The sequence below is a fragment of the Berghia stephanieae genome, chromosome 3 (genome assembly GCF_034508935.2).
Source record: "Berghia stephanieae isolate SIO BIC M18660-M18661 chromosome 3, UCSD_Bste_1.3, whole genome shotgun sequence".
In the NCBI taxonomy this organism is placed as follows: domain Eukaryota; kingdom Metazoa; phylum Mollusca; class Gastropoda; order Nudibranchia; family Aeolidiidae; genus Berghia; species Berghia stephanieae.
Window position 1 is genome coordinate 96,417,733 of NC_088362.1, and position 5,000 is coordinate 96,422,732.

The window sequence follows — 5,000 nt, forward strand, 5'->3', positions numbered from 1 at the left end:
AGGATAGTTAAAATATCTACCATTTTATTAACCCTGAAAACTACGATTTTTATTTTCCTATTTCAAGTAGGCAGGTCTGCTATGACAAGTATCAGTTCCATAGTCAAAAAAAGACAAATTAAAAACAAAGTTTACTTAATCTTAGGCTTTCGCCAATAATTCATACAATACAATTAAGACAAATTAAATAATGCTACCAATCTCTCATGCATTCGTTAGACTATAACAATAACGACCGTGTTATCTTTACTCCTTACCCAACCAACCCCTAGCTTCCCACCTCTTCATCGCGAACTATCTTATGTATGTATTAGCTTCAGGACGGGCAAGTACGGAATCTGCCCACCCTTCCTTTAAACGTCTCTATTTCCTCTATAACTTAGAATTCAACTCTCTCCTTTCTCAGAAGAGTATTTCTCGTATACTAATTCAATTGTTGAGTAAACCAAAATGGTGGTTGTATTTTATATATTTCTTTAATCGTGACTTCTGAATAAAAGTGTTTTATTAGAGGGAATGCAATAGAAAATACATTGTTTTGCAAAAATATTTAGTCTGGCAATAAAAATACAGCGGTAATTACTTTAAGAATTTTTTTTTTTAAAAAAGGAACAAATTAATTTGTTTAAAAAAACAAAACAAAAACAACAACAACAACAAAACAAATAAGACAAAAATTTAAATAAATGAATTTTGAGAAGCACTAAAGAAAACGAGAAAAAAAAAAGAAATAATTTAAATGGATAAACAAATATATTAAAACAACACAAGTTAATACTAACTTGATATAATATTAGTAAAATGATAAATTCAATTCAATACTGGAACCTTCCCAATGTTATTACCTCAATGGTACCAGCACAAGTAAGGCAATAAATAGAAAAAGTTTGTTTGCCAAAATCTCTATTTAGTGCTCACTGGTTTATAGATAGAATGCGCTTGGCCAAGGAGTTCACAACATTGCCATCCGGAAGTATAACGGACCAACACACAAACTCTGTGTAACCATGAACTTTTATAGTCTGGTTAATACAGTTTAGTGAGAACAACTCACAAACGCGGATGGCAAAAACAATAACAAAGGCCTGAGTGACGTCATCTGCATACTATCTATAAGGTGGGCTCATTTGAATTAGCCCGACCTAGTACTAGAGAGGCCAGACAGCAAAATCACCGTCAGGCCCCCCTCGTGGATCTTTACCTTGCAGTTGGTGAGGGGGCTTGAGGCACACGGGAGGGCAAAGGTGTAAATCCCGGTCGACCGTCACGAGACCATCCCGGGTATCGAGCCAACGAGCCACATGAGCTGCTCGCCCCGGTGTGTGACTAAATTTGATCCAAACCCGGTGCCCGAATAGCAGCCCTATCCCGGGCGCCACACTATTGTCCTTATGTCGAGTCCCAACCAGTCCCGTCAATGGCGAAGCGGTCTGCCGCCTAGCCAAATAATACCGCGTTCGTGTCGCCCGGGTCGTCGGCACGTCCGAGAAAAAAGCGAACGTCCCATGCATCAATCGATTCGCGGCCTGCCGATTGGAAAATGCGACGGCGGGGATGGCGAACTGACGCGTATATTGTCCCTGAACGTCGAGAGCCAGAGTATGGCAAAAAATGAGCTTTTATCAAAGCTATTGGCCGTTCATTGCGTTGATATCCTCCTTTTACAGGAGACCCACCTTTATTCAGGCGCGCAATCTTCCCGATTCCAGATCCCAGGCTATACGGTGGTCCAACGCGAGGACACTTCGAGGCTCAAAGGAGGGGTTAGCGTTTACGCTAAAGAGCCATCGAAGGTAAGGGTCATTGAGAGCGTAACGGACAGCAATGGGGTGAACCGAATTTCCGTGGAAGTAGGTGGACTGTGTTTGCATAATATTTACAAACCACCTAGAGCGACTTGGACTACACCACCGGTACCGGTGGTCAGCCATCCTTCCATCTGTCTGGGAGACTTTAATAGCCACCATCACGAATGGGGCTACCGAGACTGCAACGAGGCAGGAAGACAACTCCGCTCATGGATGGACTGTAATGATCTACACCTAGTGTACGATCCTACAGCCAAGGGTACCTTCCGGGGTACCCGCCATAAGAAGGAGTACACTCCAGACCTCACCCTCGTAACGAAAAGCGCGAACGGTGAACCGCTGCAGGTGAAGCGGACAGTCCTCGGGGACTTTCCGCATAGCCAGCACAGGCCGGTTCTTGTCACAGCTGGGGTGACAATACCGAGGGTGCAGTCTCTCCCACTTTGCAGATGGAATTTCAGGAAGGCTGACTGGGAGGAATTCAGTTCCTATATCGAGCAGGTCTGCCCTGCCATTCCTCCCAAGTCCAAGAATATAACCAGATTTAGTAGGCTACTGGTTAAGAGCGCTCAACGCTCTATTCCACGGGGCAAGCGGAAATTCTACACCCCTTGCTGGACAGCAGAGTCGGAAGAGCTGTACCGAGAGTACCAGCAAACCCAGTCTCAGGACACAGCCGATAGACTACTTCAGTCTCTGGCAGAGGGAAGGAAGCAACGGTGGCAGGAGACCGTGGAAAGTCTCGACTTTACACACTCCAGCCGCCACGCTTGGCGTTTGATAAAGAAATTGGACCCAGATCGGAATTTCGCGAAGGCTGCACCGGAATGCGAGGCAGACACAATTGCCAAGAATATTAAGAACCGTAGTAAGCGGGTCCCTAATCAGGCTTTTGAGCGCGGTGTCCGCAAGGCGTACCGAACGATTTTGGACTCGCTACCTGCGGAGGAGTCGGACTGGACGGCCCCGTTCAGTCCCCGAGAAGTGGGTGCAGCCATTAGCGAAGTAAAGAACGGCAAAGCAGCAGGGATAGATGGTGTATATCCCGATATGGTGACGCATCTGGGCCCCAGGGCACGGGCCTGGCTAGCAGAGGCAATGTCGGACGTCCTTGCAAAAGGAAAGCTTCCACAAGTGTGGAAGCACGCGAAGATAGTTGCCATCCTGAAGCCAGGGAAGCCGGCGAAGGAGGCAGACAGTTACAGACCCATATCGCTGCTGAGCTGTCTTTACAAATTGTTGGAGCGTGTTCTATTAAACCGATGGGGGCCGGTCCTAGACGCTGCCCTGCCACCAGAGCAGGCAGGCTTCAGGGAAGGGAGGTGCACCACGGAGCAGGTCATTGCCCTTACAGAGCATATTGAGCACGGGTTCGAGAGAAAACAGCAAACAGGTGCTGTGTTTATAGACCTATCAGCGGCGTACGATACGGTCTGGTGCGATGGGTTAATGCTCAAACTTGCAAAAATCATAAGGTGCAAAAAGACCTTGAAGTTGTTCTCTTCGATCTTAGGGGAAAGGCAATTCCACGTCGCGCTGGGAGACGCCACGAGCAAAGTAAGGAAATTGAAGAATGGGGTCCCTCAGGGGTCGGTACTTGCGCCAATGTTGTTTAACGTTTACATTAGCGATATGCCGAACACTTCCTCCCTGAGGCTGGGATACGCAGACGACTGGGCACTCGTTACTCAGAGTAAAGTGTGGACCCGTCTCGAGAGCGTACTCAGCGAGGACGTCACCAGACTCAAATCCTACTTTGACAAGTGGTACCTGAAGATGAACACTTCAAAAACCGTGGCCACTGCATTTCACTTATGCAGTGGTTGGCACACCCGTAAACTGAATGTCCTAGTCGGGGACCAGCCACTCCCATATGAGCCGCGTCCAAAATATTTAGGGGTGACGTTGGATCGCAGCCTTACCTATCGGGCTCATCTCGAAGGGGTTGCCCGGAAGATAGAGAAGCGGAATAGTCTTCTGAGGAAGCTGGCGGGATCGACTTGGGGCGCTAGCCAAGCGCTCCTGAGAACATCCGCCCTGGCACTATGCTATTCCACCGCGGAGTATTGCGCTCCAGTGTGGGGTAGAAGCAGAAACGTTGAGAAGGTGGATGTAAAACTTCGCAAGTCGATGCACATAGTGTCGGGAACGCTAGCAACAACCCCTAGAGAATGGGGCCCGGTAATGGCAGCGATCCAGCCCCCCGATGTCCGGAGAGAGACCATTACGGGAAACTGGCTGAGTAAGATCAAAGAGAGAGGGAATGGGGATACCCCTCTCATGCGCATAATGAACGGTGCCCCCGTTTCGAGCCGAAATAAGTCCCGGCAACCCTTGTACGCAGAATCCCTGACTACGGACAGAGCTGCACATACGAGATGGAAGTCGGTTTGGACGAATTCAATCCCTCGTGGGGCGGGGACCTACACTCCTCTAAGCTTGGTGAGAAGTTGCCAGGCTTTGATACCAGTAAGAGGAGACACTGGGTAGCTGCGAATCGGCTTCGGTCGAGGAGCTGCCTAACGGCCGGTGCGTTACATCAGTGGGGTCTAACTTCCTGTCCTTTATGTCCACGCTGTGGACAAGAACCCGAAACGGCAGAGCATCTAGTCGAAAGGTGTGTTGTGACGATGCTACCAGGCGGGTTCGCGACGGTGCACGAATGCGGACCGGACTTTGCTGATTGGGTCGATCGTCATAACATAATAGTGTGAACCATAAGAAGCTGCTGCTACCGTCAGGCGACGTGACGATGAGATGACGATGTGGGCGGAGTGGAGTGGTTGGGAAGGGGCGGGGGGGGGGGGGGTGATAAAAAAGAACAGGAGCGTATCCTGGTTTATGCATTACGGGGTGCATGGTGATTCGCAATCTATCAAAAATACATACAAATTGATTTCAGTACGAAGTATCAAGTTTAAGTACTAACTTTTAAAATTATCTAATTTAAATTAGATTATTTCGGACCTGGTAATATAGCTTATAACTTGAAAAAACAGGCTGGTATTTGCCCACCCTGCCCATTATTATCAGCCGTCCCTGCTCTGGCCACCAACAACACTTAACATTTAGGAAGGGACATGACGCCTGTGAGGCGATATTACATTTTCTTTCGGACAGAGACTACGCTGTTAACGGCCAGGTACTCATTTTACACCTGAGGACGGTGATAGAAAGTGAGTAAAGAGCCTT

General features: G+C 48.0%; 1 protein-coding gene across 1 annotated transcript in view; it reads right to left on the reverse strand.

Moving 5' to 3' along the window:
• The window catches only part of LOC144968922 (uncharacterized), a 14,815-nt gene that overhangs the window by 9,113 nt on the left and 702 nt on the right, over positions 1 to 5,000 (reverse strand). The gene's annotated exons all lie outside the window — the stretch shown is intronic.